Consider the following 17,674-nt stretch of genomic DNA (forward strand, 5'->3'; position numbering starts at 1 on the left):
TCTCCCTGCCCCCATGTCCCCTGTACTCTCGCACTCTCCCCTCTCCCTTTCGTCCCTGTCTCTGTGTCTCTGGTGTCTCTTTGGGTCTTAGGGCTTCTCCCTGCCTTTGAGTCCCCCTCTGCTCCCCACCCCTCTCTCTCTGTCCCTGTGTCTGTTTCTGTGTGTCTCTGTGTATCTCTGTGTCTCTGTGTCTGGGCATCTCTTTGTCTCTATGAGTTTTTCCCTGCCTCAGTGTCCTCTGTGCTCCCTGCCTGCTCCCCTATCCATTTTCTCTCTGTCTCTGTCTCTGGATGTCTCTGAATGTCTCTGTGTCTCTGGGTGTCTCTGTGAATCTCTGGGTCTCAGGATATCTCTGTGCCTTTGAGTCCCATTCTGCTCCCTGCCCCCTCCCCTTCCCCTCTGTCTCTTTCTGTGTCTCTTTGTGTCTCTGTTCATCTCTGTGTGTCTCTGTTGGTCTCTGCGCTTCTCCTTGTCTCAGTGTCCTCCTCTACTCCCCGCCCATCTCTGCTCTCTCTGTCACTGTCTCTCTCTCTTTCAGCCTATCTCTGCATATCTCTGCATCTGTCTCTGTGTCTCTCTCTGTCTCTGTGGCTCTCGGGCCTCTCCCTGCCTCCGTGTCCCCTGCGCTCCCCGCCCTCTCCCTCTCCCTCTCTCCCCCCTCGCTCTCTGCTCGCGCTCTCTCTCTGAGCATCCTTGGGCCCGGGGTTGCCATGGGGACAAGGTGGGAGCCGGGGATGGCGCGCGCCTGGGCTCGCGCCGGCAGCTCAGGCGAGGAGCAGCGGCCAGAGCAGCGCCAGCAGCAGGCAGCGAGCGGGCGCGGGAGCGGGAGCGGGAGCGGGGGTAGCGTTGGCGGCGGCAGCTCCTCCTCGGCCATCCCCTCGGAGCCGTGCAGCTGACGCGCATGGCGAAGACAGCGGCGCCTACCGATGGGAGCAGCGGTAAGGCAAGGCGGCGCGGCGCAGCCGGGCGGGCGGGCGGCGGGCAGCCTCCTCCTCTCCCCAGCTCGCCTGCGCGCCCGCCCGCCCGCCCTCCCTTCCTCCCTCTCCCCTCGCAGCCCCTGCCCGCCCGCCCGCGCCGCGCTCGCCCTTCCATTTAAAAATCTTTAAAACTTTGCATATTAATATCTGCGCTTTGCATAATCTGACCCGCGCTTTATTGATTGCAAGAAGCTTAATGCAGCCGGCTCGGCCTATTGCAGAGAGCTCTCCGGGCGGGAGCCGGGCGGGCGCCGCTCGCTCCGCACCGCGCTCCGGCTGCCCGCCGCCGCTGCGGCCGCGGCCCTCTCGCCTCCCTCCCGGCGCCCGGCGTCGGGGCTTTGCCCCCTGGCTGGGTATTTTTATTATTTGGGGGCGAGGTGGGGGGGAGGGCGGCTTGCTGTCGGTGGCAGCCAGGGAACCAAAGGAGAGATGTGCGTGGTTGGGGGCTGGGGGGGCGAGGGATGGGAAGAAATAGGGACGCAGAGGAGGTGAAGAGGAAGAGAAAAAGGGGAGAAGGGGTAAGAAGGATGGGGAAAGGAGAGGCTAGGAGGGGGAGGCAGTAGAGACGGGAGAGAGCAGTCGACTGAGGACGGAGCTGAAAGGACGGAGAAGCAAGCGGGGACAGAAGAGAAAGGAGGGAGGCGAGAGGAGCGCAGACTAGAGAAAGAGCCGACGGCCGGGAGCTGGCGGAGGAGACCAGGCGGTGGGCTCTTCGTCGCTGCCCCCCACCCCCCAGGCCAAAAAATAAAGAAAAAGAGAAAGAAAAAAATAGTACCAATAAAAAGACGATGAAAATAAAACACATCCAAGCCGGGGCCACCGTAGACAAAAAGAGCGAGCGCAGAGGAGAAAGGCGAGGCGGCTCCGCTCCTGGCTGGCCTCGGCGCTTTGGAGAGGCTCCCCGGGCTGGGCGGGATCCCCATTTTGGATCCTGCATTTGGGGAATGGGTGACTGTGGAGAAAATGAGGCTAGAGGGGGTCAGGGCTGGTGGCAGTGCAGCCTGTTTTTTTTTTTTTTCTTCCCCCTTTCCTGGGGGTGTGGGGGCCGGTTTAGTGCGATGATGGTGAGGATATTGGTTGGTGATGCTGTCTGAAGCTCCGAAGCAAGCAGGGTGCATGGGGGGGAGAGGTAAGAGGGCACTGGGAACCAGAAAGGGCTGGCGGGTGGCGGGAGTGAGGGGCAAGGGGCAGGAGAAAGAAATGGGGTGCCTCGGACTGCTGGAAGGGTGGAAGGCGGGAGAGGGAGCAGCCCGGATGGGGCGCGGAGAGGCGGCGGTGTCTCCGGCAGGAGGAGAGGTGGGCCCCGGAGTGATGTTGGGGAACCAAGGTGCGCCCCTCAGCTCACTGGGCAAAGTCTGTAACTTGGGGAGCCCCTTCAGCTGCCTCCTCCTGCCTCTTTGCGCCCTTCTCTTTTCTCCCTCTCCTGTCCTTTCTGGCTCCTTTTCTCCATCTCTGCTGCCGGGTTCTCTTTCTCCCTGTTTCTCAGTTTCTCTCTCTCTTCCTCCTCTCAATAAAAGCTTTCTCCCCCCCACCTCAGTTTTTCTCTCTCTTTTTTTTTCTATCTTCCTTCTCTCCACCCCTGCCTTTCTTTTTCTCTCTTTTTTTCTCTCCCTTTCTCTTCTTTCATTCTCCCTCCTGCCACTGGTTTCTCCTTTCGCCCCATCCTTTCTACCCCCTCCCTCAGTTTCATTTATTCATCACTTTTGTAGCATTGGCCTTGAGTGGGATACCAGTGAGAAGGGCTCTGGGCAAAGACAAGAGTCCCCCAACTTCCCACCAGAGCCTACCCCCTACTCTGCACCCCCATGTATTTCTACCCTCTTTTCTCTGCTGGGGGCCTGGGTCTGTCCTGGGGTCTCTAGTGCCACCGCCTATTTTCTCTTGCCTCTCAGAGAAGTCCTGCTGGATGCTCACTGGGGACATGGGAGGGGGAGGGGAAGACCTTAAGTGAGGGCTCATGGCTATGGACTCAGCCCCACTGAGACAGAGGGGTGTGGACAGAGACAAAAATGACATAGATTACTAATGGGAAGTGAAAAGGGAGGAGACTGGGGCGGAGGTCCATCTGAGAGGCTCCTCAGAGCTTTTGATCCCCAGGTAAAACATCCTAAGTGAAAGCCTCTGGTCTGCTGACCACTCCCCACTTTCTCCCTCGATCCTGGGGCCTGCGGAGTTGGGCAGCAGGTCCTGGATTTAGAGAAAGACCCAAGGATCCACGTAACTCAGTGGCTTTTACTCTCTTGCCATCTTGTTACGTGAATTTGCCCCCCTCCCTGGGGGCACGAGGGGTGAGTGTAGCGTCAGTGTGCAGTGGGGGACTGGTGTGTACAGAGTCTGACCATGGCGGCAGTGTGTGTGCATACAAGGCCTGTGTGCATCGCAAGAGGTGTTCAAGATGGACTGACTGTGTGCAGGGCTTGGGAGCTCTGGCAGAGTAAGGATCCAAAGGTGCAGAACCACGACGTGTGTTCAGCGGGGGGCTGGATACTGGGGGTCCCCATTGTTGATGATCCATGTGCAAGAGGGAGCTGGTGCATGTATTTATACTGATCTTTCCCTTGTCTTGATACGTGTGCACTCGGGAGGCACTCTCTGACTCTGCGTGGCAGCCGTCCACATGTGTGCAGAGATCTGTGTGCCAAGTCTGGCATTGGCAGTGGGTGCGTCAATCTGTACGTGCAGCATGGTTGGAGTAGAGGCTCTATGTGTGTGTATTTGGTCTGAACGTGGTGTGTGCACATGAGGGTACACGTTAAATAAAGTCACATATGCGAAAGTACCATTTCTGCATAGAGCTATTATTATTGTTGTTGTTGTTATTGCTCTTGTTAGGTGTCTCTGTGTGTCCTGGGTCAGAGGGAAGGTGGGTTTATGAAGCAGGGTCTGGGTGCAGTGATGAGAGAGGTGCACAGAGGTCGCGAGCATATGGGTGGGTTTGACAGTATGCTTGCACAGCAGCCTTGAAGCTGGGTTCAAGAAAACAAAACAAGAAAAGATGCCCCCTGCCCGAAGTCTGCCAGCCCACAGAAACCTTCCCTGGCTCTTCCGTAGTAACAAAGCATCCTGTGTCAAGGGGTGGCAGGCGGGCCAGGAGGCAAGTGGATCAGGGCCGCAGGCAGCATCTCCAGTTGCTGATATCGCGATTATGCATCTACTTCCTGATTTCTGGGTAATATTGGACAGGGAGGCCCATCCATGCCCACTGGAGAGGTCCAGATCCCCATTTCCCTTAGGCTGCTGGCCAACCCTCTGGTCAGTTGCACTGCCATCCTTGGCAGCCTTGGTTGCCCTCACTTCCCTCTGCCAGTCTTTGTAGGGAAAATGGAGGGTGTTTGTGGCAGGAGCCTTGGTGGAGAAAGAACTCGGCCACAGTGTGTATGTGTGTGTGTGTGTGTGTGCCCATACGCTTGCTGTGTGTGTGATAAAGATTAACCTATACATCATAGACAGCATGCCGGCAAGATTTTCTTCCAGAGGGTCCATCAGTGGCCACCCCACGCCACCTCCATCCTGGTTCACACACTTGCTTCTTGCATGCAGCAGCCAGACACCAGAATCCTTTCCTCTACCTATGTAATAGCCAAACTAGGGGTCACAACCTCAGCACCCCACTGGCTAAAGCTTGGCAGAGCCGTAGTGCATAATCCTGATGTGTGGGGGCATGATGTGGGGTTGGGGTGACAGAGGGCCATGCCAGGGGCTGCTTGAACCTTGACGGGGGTAAGGGAGCAGTTTTCCTGTCTGGCATGTGCTGGTTAATTTCCAGGTTTTTTTTTTCAGGATTGAAAGGGTTGAGAAACCTGGGCTGGAGAATTGTTGGAGGAGAGAGTGGATGTGGGGTCTCCTCAGACTGGGGTCTGTTCTTTCTTCTAAATATATATCACTCACTGTTTTTCCCTTGGGCCCACCCAACACTCCTGATCTAATAATAATAATGACGATGACGACGCCCCTTACATTCGCCTAGCTCTTACAGCAGCCCTGATGGTGCCTTTTCACAGATGAGCGTTTGAGGTTCACGTGATTCTCTCGGCCCATGAGCAACCAAGCAGTGCTAGGATTGAGGTCTTTGGACTTCTGGTGCTGAGCTTGGTCTGGCCTCGGAGGTCTGTCCCTCTCCCCGTAGCGGTCCCAGCACCATTTCCTTTCTCTGGCTTGGCCCCTTCCCCCTTCCCTCCTGCCCCCTGAGACCTGTCTCCCAGGACCTGTCAGGTGGATGGATGCCTTATGTGGCTCAGCGAGGGCTTTGAGGACCTGGGTCTTGCTTTGTATCCTGAAAGGAAAGCTGGCAAATGAACGAGGTCGAGGGCCCACTCTGTCGGCGATGGTTAGGGGCTGGGCCTGTTCAAAGGCAGGATTATGGATGAGCTTGTGTTCTCCTCCATCTCTTATGGGGAGCCCCGTGCTTGCAGCCCCCTTCCCAGATGCAGGTGCGGCCTTGGGAGGCAGGTGCCCTTCCCCTTACTTACCCACAGCCCCACCTTCGTTAGATCCTCGGGGAAGGCAACTTTCCCAGCTCTGACACACTCAGAAGGAGGCTGGAGGTGGTGGCCCCACATCCTAGGTCCCTGAATTCAGTAGGTATTTATTGAGTGGTGTGAGTCACTGAGCGAATGAAGTACAGATAGTTCCCTGAGGTAATCAGGCGATGGTAGCATGATCACTCCTAACCTGCAAAAAATTGTTAGGCACAGTCATGGACCCTGAAGTGGACCCCAACCCAACCTTGGACAGGATTCTGGGTGCCTGGACTGTAAGCACAAAGGGAGCTTCTGGGTCATTAGGAGTCTGGAGAAGGAGAACGGTGTGGGTTTAAATAGGGAGGTGAGTCTTCGAGGATGCTTAGGAGGGCAGAAAGATGGCCGAGGGGACTGGGGAGAAAGCAGCCCAGATTGGGGGTGTGGCCCTAGGAGCAGAGGTTGGTACAGTGTAGCAAGGCCTGTCTGTGGAGGCTCTGAGAAGTTTGGACTTGATCTGGCCGGCCCCGTGGAGCTATAACACGCGTGATCGCGCGCCACATGTGCATCTCACGACAATGTGCCTTGGACAACATGGGCTAGTATGTGAGCATGAGTGCATGCGCGTGCACACATACACACACAGAGCCCTTCACCCTGGCGTCCATTCAGACACAATCTCCCTCACAGAAAGCAACAAGGGGGGTACTTTAACCCTCACCCCAGGATCCTATACCATTCAGGGCTGTGGCCCATACACCCGAGTGTAAGAACAGGCTGGGGACCCTCCCCCACTGGGGTGCAGACTCATGTGGCATTCACAGACTTAATCCGCCGCAGTGAGGCCAGGGAGGCAGCATCTGTCACTTTCACAAACACAGGCAACAGAGTCTGGGAGAGACACTCTCCACTTGCTCACAACCGCTTGAGAAGCAGACGCCAGTACTGCTGCCCCCCATGCCCAAGACAGAAACAGCCCCTCATGGCCCCCCACACCCAGGCCACACTGATACGCCAAGTCACTCCATGCATTAAAGCACATGCACATGTGCACACACATGTGAAGCACAGTCCCTGACACCCTAACTCCCCATGTACACAACCACACACTCAGACTCTCTTTGACTTTAAGCACAGCTGCTGACATCCTAACCCCTTATTCACACACACACTCACGCACGCACGCATGCACACACACTTCTTTTGACTTAAAGCACAGCTGTAGCCATCCCACCAGCCATACACACATGCCTACAAGCGGACTCACACACACACACTCAAACACACAGCCTCGCGATCCACCAGAACCACCGTGGCCAGCGCTCATTGAAGAATGACAGCCTGAGTAGTGTGCCGAAGGGGGAGTCTTACTGAGGCCTGGGCTGCAGGTCACACAACAGGGACATCCCTCCCATGAGGAAAGGGTCAGGCAGACCCTGAAAGGGCTCCACTGGTCTGAACGGTTCTGCCAGGTAAGGGAGATTCAACACATGCAGGCCAGAGGCGGGAGCCGGCTAATGGCCGAGGCCGCCGATGGCCGAGAGGGCTGGTCAGCGAGGAGGGGAGGCTCGACAATTGATGTGACTCGGGGCTGGACAAATGATGGCGCATTTGGCTGGAACCGGCTAGGGGGCCATGGACCAGAGACCAGGTGGTCATTCTCGCCTCCATGGGGAAAGGGCCGGAGCGGGCGGTGTTGCAGCAGGGTGGGTTTCCCAGCCTGGCTCCGCCATGCATCCTGCCTTGCATGTGTGTCTTGGGGTCTTTGTATGTGTGAGTATGCATGTGAGTGTCTATGTGTGTTTGTGCACACGCACGTTTATTTGCAACTGTCAGCGTGCACCTACCTCTGTAGAACTTCAGGACTCTTGGTGTGCATCTATGTGCACACCTTTGTGTGTGTTTGCTTCTGGTGTGTATATACATGTCCACCCACAAAGTGTTCAGGCACCTTTCTCGTTGGACCCTGTGCACCTTTATGTCCAAGTGTGCATGTGTATATCAAGTGTGTACGGACCTTTCTTGTTGTGAGATGCTATGCACTCTTGTGTGCTTGTATTTTTTTTTTTGGTATTTGGATGAAGGTTAGGGTGAGGGAGAAGGGATGGATCTGGCTCTGGACTCCCAGCTATCAGTTCATCTGGTGGCCCACGAGGCTGTCTTTGTACATCCATTTGAGCCTCTGTCTGGGTAGCGGCGGGTGTGGGCTTGTGTGCTTGCCTGTTCCAGAGTTTGAATGTCTGTGTGTCCACAACAGCATCTCCCTCTGAGCATGGCTGTGGGTGGGGTGGACCAGAGCAGATGAGGGGGGCATCTCCCTGAATCTCATCATCCCTCTGGAGGGAGTCATACAACCCATGCTGGGCCTGGCTGGGACCCAGCAGCACCGCACAGTGTAGACCACCCCTCCTCCTCCTTCTCCCTCCTATGACCTTTGAGCACAGCAGCCCCAAATACATATTTATCAGAGGGGCTGTGGGGACCAGCCCTTCCCCCACCACTCCCCTCAGGGCCCAGCCTGCCTGGCTGCGGAGAAATTAACCTTGTGACACAGGAGCTTGCTGACACCCCGGCCCCCTCCGCATCCGCACAGCACATATGAGCATGGGTGGGTGTGTGTGAGAGAGAGACAGAGAATAGGTACTCATCCAGACTGGGAAGGCAGCAGCAGCAAAGGGAAGAGAGACACACAGGTATGCACGTGTCCATGTCACCCCTGACATGCACGTGCGCGTGCGTGCACACACACACACACACTCATACTCTCTGAACTACAGAGGCTACATAAGTCTTGAAGAGACGCATGGGCAAATTTTGAAATAGACATACATGCAGACATATACAGTGGTTCTGAAATAGACACACAAATAGATTCTCAAACACATGACAGAGGTGCACCCGTGGGTCTTGAGACCCAGGTACACATACCCTTGGTCAGAGATTCTCTTAGAAAATGCACAGATACTAAAGCCTGCAGATTGACACAGGCATTTGTACACACGTCTCCAGAGATGCTGAAATGGACACGCCAGATTTGGGAACAAGGATAAGCACATACTGACATACAGGTATGAAAGCCCAGACGTCCATGCACACATGATGTCACAGGGCATCACACCGAGACATCACAGGGCAAGACAAATGCCAAAACACCAGGGAGCTCCACACATGGAGATTCTTTTTCAACAGAAAAGGTACAAATATAGATACTCACACATGGCAGCATCCCAGCCCACATGCCCACGGGTGCACACAGGCCACGTTCAGAGGTCCCATGGGGAAGCCACGGACAGTGGCTGGAAGGGACATGTCCTGAGTTATAGCACACAAACATTCCCCACTTTAGACTTGTCCTCTTTGGCTGAAATGAAAATGGGTAGGTGCTCAAGTCTGAAAAGGTGCATGGAATGAATCCACTCATCACACAGGAACTGAACCTTCTGTGAGTCGGGCCCTGTCTTAGAAGCCGGAGGCAGCAATTTACAGGATAGACCTGGGCCTTGCTCTCCAAGAGCTCCGAGCCAACAGGATGGGCGCTGATGGACCTCTGTGTGTAGTTAGTTATAACAGCGATAACATCAGGGAAGGAAAGGGACAAGGGGCTGCGTGGGGATCACGGGAGATCCTGGTTTAGATTGGTGGGTCAGGTGTAACACCTCTGAGGAAGTGACATTTAAGCTGAGCATTAGACACAACACACAGATTCTAAATGTGCACACACATCCGAAACTCACCAAGGCCACACAGGCATAAATAATGCAGGACACAGATGCCCTCACTCCCACCCTGCTGTACCTCGATACCCTTCTAGAAAACTTCTCTGCTGGGAAATGGGGTCCACCTGTTGGGGCCTCAGATGTCTGGGTTCCAATAGAGGCACACAGAGCATGCTGGGACCACATTGAGCAGGATCCTGAGCTGCCTGGGAGAGTCCAGGGGGCCTCACTGACAGGTGCCATGGAGAAGGGGGCAGGGTCCAGAGGAAAAAGGGAGACAGAGGCTTTCCAAATGGAGGCACTCGCCTGTGCAAAGGCACGGAGGTGTGAGTGCGTGTGGGACATCTCCAGACCGGCAGGTGTGTGCAGGGAGGGTGAGAGATGAGGCTTGACATCGTTGGGAAGGGCCACGAGGCTTGGGATTTATTCCAGGCACATGGCGTAGCATGGAACGGTTTTCAGGAGGACTTGACGGGATGTGAGCTGGATACTAAGTCAGGGATCCCTCAGAGTCTGGTGTGGAGGAGGCCAGGAGGAGGAGGGGGAGACCTGGAGGAGGGGCTCCCTGCCCTGCCCATCCACTCTGGGAACACTGGATGAGGCCTGGCCAGGGAGGTGGCACAGACCGCCTCCCGCTTGCTCCCAGCCCCATCTCTTGGCCACTGGGCAGAGTTGAACAAGCTACAACTTGCCCCCAAGTAGAGATTCGCTGGGAGGTGAAGGTCAAGGGTTATAGTTCCCTTTAGTGACCACCGACACTCTATTGTTTTCTGAGGCCTCCTGTGGCCAGGCCTGAGTGGGTGCCAGGGCACACGGATGAGCCAGACCCTTCCCTGCCCCAGAGGAGTCCCCAGTCTGGGGAGGTGGACCCTAACAAAGCCCTTTCAGGGACTCCAAGGGTTTATAAAAGGTTTCTTGAGCTTGTTCTTAGAGAATGAATGGGTCAAAAGGCCCCACAGGGTATTTGGGGAAGAGGTGAGGACCAGGGAGCCTGGTCTTTGAAGATGAGACCAATTCTCATGTGCCACAGTGAGAAAGCCTGTTGTTCCCTCCATCACACTTAGAACATCTTCCTTAGCCTAGAAGCCCTACGTGAACTGGCACATGCCTCGCTGCCTTCAGAAGCTCAGGCCCCTCTGGCCTTCTTGTTCCTCAAACACACCAACCTTGCTCCTGCCTCAGGGCCTCTGCACCTGCTGTTCCCTTTTCTAGGAAAGCTCTTACCCCCACACTTCATTTGGGCCACTGCTCAAAACCTACCTTCCCCAACAGACCTTTCCTCGCCTCTCGGTCTAAAGTAACATCATCTTGTAACCTACCGTTTCACCTGCTTTATTTTCCTTCTTAGCTCTTGTCTCTTGTCTCTTGTGTCTCTCCCTCCACTGGAAGGTGAGCGCCATGAAGGCAGGAACTTTGTCTTGTTCATGCTGTATCCCCAGTGCCTAGGACAATGTTCAGCACACAGGAAGTGCTCAGTGGATGGTTGTCAGATGAACAGGAGCCAGATGCCCTGTCATCCTATTTGCCCAATATAATGGCAGAGCTGGACGTCTGCTGCACAAGACAAGGGTGGAGGGAACTCACCTCCTGGGGGGTACACCTACCAGTGCTGTAGGGGGATTGGCGGCAAGTCAGACCACCTCTTGCTGAGCCTCGAAGCAGCCAGACTCCAAACCTATCATCCCAGGCCTGTATGCTTCACTGTCTCCCTCACAATGCTCCCCTTCCCTCAGCCAACTCATCTTTGCCCCAATCAACACACCCCCCACCCTGCCTCCCTCGCCCCCAACACACACCCTGACGGCCCCGCCCCCAGCCAGCGGGAGGGGAGACCCTGGACCATGGAGTCGACACCCTCTTCTAGCCCCAGCCACGGCCTTGGGCAAATCCCATCACTCCTTTTAAGCCTCAACTTTTCTCGTTGGCAAAATAAGGTGGTTGTGGGGATGAGGACAGATCATGTGTGTGTATGTGTGTGTTTGTGATGATGTGTGATGATGAGACTAATAACAGCTGCTGTTTATAGAGTACCTGCCAGGTGTTAGGCGTTGCACTAGGTGGTTTGAACTTTTTTTTGATTAAAAAAAATGGAGAAAGAGCCAACCGTCATGGCCTAGTGGGTAAAGTTCGGCATGCTCCACTTCGGTGGCCTGGGTTCGGTTCCCAGGCATGGAACCACACCACACATCTGTCAGTAGACATACTGTGGCAGTGGCTCATGTAGGAAAAAAAAAGAGAAAAAATGCAGAAAAATAAAAGGAGGAAGAAACCCCGAGCATGGCGCATCCCTAGCGTGTCAGGCCTGGAGTGCGGGGCTATGACTCACAAAGGTGAACGTAACCCGTCTGCACAGAGCTTACTATTCCATGTGTGCTGGCACACGTTCGCACCTGGAGTACCACATGGCCAGAGGGTAGGGCTTGTGCTCCCGTCCGCGACCCCGTTCCGCAGAAGCCCCGAGGGAAGTTTGGAGGCCACTGGGGCAGCAGCTCTCACAGACGAGAGACCAGCCCAGCCATCCCTAATTCTGCTTTACTAACCCAGTGGGAACTTCTATTGTTCCTCTCTGGATTGCCGGCTGATTTAGGGTCTGGCCTAGAATTGGCCTATTATTATTGGCCTATTATTGAATGAGCGAATGAAGGAATGAATGAACAAAGGAACACATTTAGCCAGGTGTCTTCGTTGCATTTGTTCACCCCAAGACAGGTACAGGACACACCTTCTCCCTTTTCCTCCCACTGTGTTCCCTCCTGCCCCCTTCCCATCCTACTCACTTATATCATGCGTGGCTGATCATCCTAACATCATTTCCCCCACTCACTGGCCCCTTTCTGTGTCACGCCCTCTGCTAAGTTTGTTAGAAGCATGGTCTTGTTGACTCCTCACACCAGCACTGAGGGGCAGCTGTTATTGCTATCTCTGTTTTATGTTTGAGAAAGCTGAGGCTCAGAGAGGTGAAGTGACTTGCCCAGGGTTACACAGCGAGGCGGTGGCAGACTGGCTTTTTGACCACCATGCTCTTCTGCCCCATAGAAGTGCCTGCTCTCTCACTAGTCCTCTGGCCTGCATGCACACTAGCGCTTGGAATTTTTTCCCTCTCATCAATGGGATGGCATGACCTAGGAGCCAGGAGGCCAGCTTTGGTCCCAGCTGCATCACTTTGGAAAATTACTTTCCCTCCCTCTGGGCCTCAGCTTCCCCTTCAGCTGTTCCTCCTGTCTGTAAGTCCTCAGCCAGTTTCCTGAAGAGGGGACAGGGCCCAGAATTCGGTTTGGTCCTACCCTGCTCTCTCTAATAGAGGAGAAACCAGAGGAGCAAGTGCTTCTCCACTCAGCAGACTCAGATCCATTCACAGTCCCGGGGACACTGGACTCTGCTAGGCTTGGATACAGGGGAACCCAAGACACTTCTGGCTGGGAAAGGGAAGGGGGACAGAGAAACACCATCACTGTGTGCACACCGGGCGCCTAGCCACAGTCCTGCCAATGCAAGTTTCATTAGCCCCGCTTTCTGCAATTACAAACAAATGTTAACTGATGTGGCACAGGTTCATTGTGAAAAAATAGAAAATGCAGATATTCAAAGAGACAAGGAAAAAACCCACCATGACAATCTATTTAAGTGGAAAAAAAATTAATGTCTTGATGTCTGTCCTTCTAGATAGCCTTTTCTCAAACTGGAGTATGCCTGCAAGTTTATCCAAAGAACTTATTAAAATTCAGACGCCTGAGACCAAACTCAGAATTCTGACTTCTGCTTTGAACCTTTTTCTTTGGGAAAAATAGTGTGTGTGTGTTTCATAAAAATGGGATCCTATGCTACCTGCCGGTTTATAACCTGCCTTTTTTCCTTCCTAACAAAGGATTGTGAACATCGCTCCCTTGTCAATGAATTTATTTCGAGCGTGTTCTACAACTCCGCGGTCCTCCTGTGTGTGGCTGCTGTACCGTCGTCTATCGTACCAGTCCCCAGTCGTAGGACTTCTAGGTTGTTTTCCTGCGTTCCCTGTTATAATTATCCCCAGTTAGCAGACGAGCACATTGAGGCTCGAAGTCCCTCGCATGTGTAAAAAGCTGAGGCATCATCCAAGGGGAGCTGGGAGTGACTTGGGTGCTGAGGACAGTTCCCAGCCTCATGCAGGGCGGTGCGGAGGGCCTGAGTGGAGGGAGGGGCTTGAGTTAAAGCCCCCAGACAGAAGACACGTGACCTGTCAGAGGGGAGGCTGAGGCACTTGAGGGGGAGACCACCCTCTTCCAGGCCCCCAGACCCAGGCACATTGCGGCCTGAGCACTGCCCCATCAGGCTCCCCCCAGCCCTCTCGCTGCCTCCCTCCCTGAGCCCTCTCGCCGCCTGCTCCATCCTTGCCAGCTTATCAATAGGTTAAGTGGTCAGGTCAGCGATATTGACCATTTGATTAGGACCTTGTCAGATCAATCCCTGGCTCATCTCATGGGCCTCCTCCCCTGCCTACTCCCCCGCCCTGCTCTTCTACGCCAGGGAGCAGGTGGCCGCGGAAGCCTCTGCCCTCCCCACACAGCACCCCAGAACCAGGAGCCCATGGGCAAGTTCAGAGCAGGTGAGAGCCAGCGTTGGCCTCACCATCTCCTGTCCTAGTCCTGCCAGGTCAGGAGTCCAGAGTGCTGTCTCCAATCCTGCCCCTCTCTTGCTTGTCCAGCCCCCCACGCCCCTTGGCCCTGTGGGGGCCCCTCCCAGTCCTCTGTCTAGGGGCAAGATTCCTCCACTCCCTCCTTGCATCCTGCTCTCTTGCTTGCAGTCATTAGATCTTGTTTGCTCTGTGTCCCATGCCCCTCAGAATCCAGTCAGACGGAGCTGCCCCCTCTTGGCTGTGTGACCTTGGGCAAGTGACTTCACCTCTCTGAGCCTCCATTTTCTCATCTGTATCATGGGGATGATACTAAATGGTTGTGAGGATTCTGCGAGATCATACCTACAGAGAAACTAACCACGCCTGGACATAGCTGGCGCTCAGGAAATGCCGGCTGCTCTCGCTAAGGGCTACTCTGTTGAAATCATCTGAGCTGATGTGTTTGTGGGGGCCAAGCACTCCGTTCATCTGTCCCTCGGTGGAGGTGTGTGTGGGCAGTCTGTGTGTGGGGCCAAGGGGCACTGTCATCCTCAGGCCTGTCCCAGGCTCCAGCTCAGGGCCATCCCCTGTGTTGGGCGAAGCTGGGACCTCCAGGGGAGCCAGGTCCCAACCTACCCTCCAGGAACCCACAGTCTGGCAGGCGGGTAGCAGACTGACCCCAGGACACAGTAAACCATTCTACCAGCTGCGAGGAGAGCTGAGGGGTCAGGACCAAATGCTGAGTTTTCTTTCCTTCTCTGGTGAACATCATAATCTTCCCCTTCTCTGTGGCGCAGCTGCAAGGAGCATAGACTTTGGAGTCAGAGGAATCAGGGTTCAAGTCCTGGCTCCTCTACTTCCTGTGCCAGGTCACGACGGGCCAACTGCTTCCCATTCCATCCCTCAGAGTCTCCACCTGTGAAGCGGGGAGAAGGCATCTTCTAAATAGCTCCCACTCCCACCATCTTCCGATCTCAAGGCACTGCTGGAATAGGGCTCCCCGCTCCCACAGGGCTGTCTCTCCTACAGGGAGATGGTATCTACTTGGGAGAGGAGTCTGTCAGCGGGCACATGGGGGCACAGGGGTCTGGGGGACAGGATGAGGAGGAGAATCAGAGGCAGATGGGCCAGGGGTGGTGTTGCCCATGGGCATCGCTGCTGAGGGGGGCAGAGGGCAGAGGGCAGAGACAAGCGGGGACACGACTGGAGGGAAGCCCCAGTGTGGGACGCTGCCTCAGGGGAAGACCCCAGCCCTAAGGCGCTGTCTGACTCCGGGCCCCTGAGAGGCCCAAGGATTCCCCCGCCCGCCCCACCATCACTTACACCAATATTGACGGTTAATGCCGTGTCGCCACCGTGTTCAACACTCAGCGCGGCTAATTGTTTTGACTGGGAATCGGCAAGGCGATTAAACGCCATCGATTTTGCCCTGCGCGCTGCATCGATTTTTAAATTTCCTATTGATCCTGGCCCTAAATCTCCTTAACCAAGACCTCACCGTGGAGATGACAGCCGCTGATTAGCTCCGGGGTGGGGGGGAGCAGCCCCTGAGGGGGCAGAAACCCCAGCTCCTCCCTCCCCCCAGGGATCAGGGGTCCTGGTCCCCTTCTGCCCCTGAAGATGAAGGCCCAGGTAGAGAGAGGGACGTGGTGGGTACAGCTGGGCAGCCCATATTCCTTTACCCCCTTCTTTTTTTCCCATTTGAGTTTTTCTCTGGTCTCTCTGCCTGTGGCTCCCTCCACTCCTCTCTGAGCGTTTATGTCGCCCCATCTCATCTCTTTCCTATCTATCTATCTATCTATCTATCTCCCTCTCCACTGTCTCAGTCAGTCTTTTTCTCTTTCTTCTCTTCCTGAACTCCATTCCTGCCTCCACTAATTCCTTCTGTCCTTGGCTGTTCTGGGACTCAGTCTCCCCATCTGTAACTGGCAGATTTGCCATGAGATAGAAAAGTAGTCTGCCAAACTCCAAGGTCCATGGCCATCCTGCCCACCCACCTCTTGCCTCCCTTCTCAGGACTGCACCCACAGGGACTCACAGATGTCAGACACATATGGGCTTCCTGCCTGTGTGACCTCGCCCACGAGGCTCTCCCTCTCTGAGCCATGGCTTCCAATGTTGCTCACTCTCCACTCATCAGTACCCACCTGGTGGGAAGTTCTCCCTGAAATCCTGTCTCCTCTGGGAAGTCTCTCTCGATCCTACGGTCCTTGCCCCTTCTCTGAGTGCCCACAGCAAGCAGGGGCAAGGGTGGTCTTTGTGCGGGTTCAGGCGGCTTTTCCAAGAAGACTGCCTTCTCAGAAGGCAGGAAACCAGGTTTTGGCAGGGGACACACAGGCCCAGCTCTCTAACCAGCCCCGCCCCTCGCCAAGTGGTACAAGATCCTTGGGAAGTCACATACGTCTCCCTGCAGCCTTGCCTGCTGCATCTGTAAAGTGGGGGTGATACCCCTGCAGGGCTGTAGAGAGGCCTCCCATGGGTAGCACTCTCCCATGTCCTGTCATCTTCTCTGTCCTCTTCATCTTCTACACAGCATGCAACGGGACCGTTCTAAAGACTAACTGGATCCTGTCCCTGCCCCCGGCTACTTGGACCAGACCCTGCCGGGTGCAGCCCCTCCTCTCTGTGGCCTCATCCTTCCCATCCTTCTCTAGTTGAACCATGAGCAGGCAAAGGCCTGACATTCTCTTTCCTCCCACCTGGCCCTCTGCCCGACTAAAGTTTCTTTGTCTGCCAGGCTTGGCTCAGGGGTCGTGTCCTCCCTAGGTCTTCCCTGACCTCCCCTGGGATTTCGCAGCATCCTCTGCCTGTCCCCAAGTGTTGGCATCAGCTCTTTATCCAGTCTCCCCAAGCTGCCTGTGAGCCCCCTGGTAGGCAGGGCAGAGAACTTGTCTGGTCCATCTCTGCACCCCCTACCCTTGGTCCAGAGCTCAGCTCAGACGAGCCTCAGTATCTGCTGATTAACCAAATGAGTAAATGAATGAACAAATATTCATCAGAAATACCACCATGACTCTTATTTTCATCTCCCCACAGCACACAGACACCTAATAATGAGTAATCCTTTCAAATTTCTTTCTCATTTGATCCTCTCAGCAGTCCTTTGAGATAGTTTGTTAATTAATTAATTCCTCCATCCATCCATCCATTCACTCAATCATCTGGCATGTACTTATTGAGCATCCCATGCTTGCCAGGCCCTCTGCCAAAGGCTAAAGCCGGGAGACAAGTCCCTGCTGTTTAAGGAGCTTCCAGTCTGATGGGAAAAACAGGGTAGCCACCAGCATGCCCATTTATGAGATGGGAACACTGAGGCTCAGAGCCCGGAAATGACTGCTGAAGGCTGCAAGTGGCCAGCAGGACCTGGCTCCCCATTCACCAACTTGGGACTCCTGCTGATGTGACAGGAGCAGGTCCCTTTCCTCCAGCTGTGCCTCATCCTGCATGAGGTGGAGACCTTTCTCGAATTCCTCAGGAAGCTGACTCCCCTTTCCTCTCTTTCCAGGTTCTCGACTGGACCGGGTTGGTGGCCTGAATGTATTAGCTTCGCTGCGTCTGCCCAAGAGGTAAGGGACACGGCCCAGAGCTTTGCTTGTGGCTGTGCTCCAGGTCCTGTTTCCTCTCAATGCTCCTGCTTTCTCTTCCTCTTCCCTGGCCCCACCCGGGAGACTGCCCTTCCTCATTCTGCCTCTGCCCTTGCGATTTGTGTTTTCATCCTCTGTGCATCCTGTGGCTTTCTGGCCAAACCAGAAAGTTCTGGTTCTGGGTGGAGGTGACTGTGGTGGTTTCTGCTGATGAGTGTTGGGGCTCAGTAGGAAAGAGATGGGGATAATGTGGTGGCTCAAACCAGCTTGGGGTCAGGCACGCCTGTGTCTAAGTCTCTTTTCTGTCCCTTCTTAACCTTGAGTGACTTGGAACCATCAGAGCCTCTGTTTC

At 54.9% G+C, this 17,674-nt stretch overlaps 1 protein-coding gene across 3 annotated transcripts in view; it reads left to right on the forward strand.

Annotated features, from left to right (window-relative positions):
- Positions 1-695: 695 nt before the first annotated feature.
- Positions 696-17,674, forward strand: part of POU2F2 (POU class 2 homeobox 2) — a 74,612-nt gene continuing 57,633 nt past the window's right edge. The window contains exons 1-2 of one of the 3 annotated variants that reach the window (XM_070557966.1): positions 696-938; positions 17,244-17,304. The gene's annotated coding sequence lies outside the window, so the exon portion shown is untranslated. The remainder of the gene's footprint in view (positions 939-17,243; positions 17,305-17,674) is intronic. The other 2 variants (XM_070557962.1, XM_070557963.1) reach the window with 2 other exon arrangements.

Source organism: Equus przewalskii, chromosome 9 (assembly GCF_037783145.1).
Source record: "Equus przewalskii isolate Varuska chromosome 9, EquPr2, whole genome shotgun sequence".
In the NCBI taxonomy this organism is placed as follows: Eukaryota; Metazoa; Chordata; class Mammalia; order Perissodactyla; family Equidae; genus Equus; species Equus przewalskii.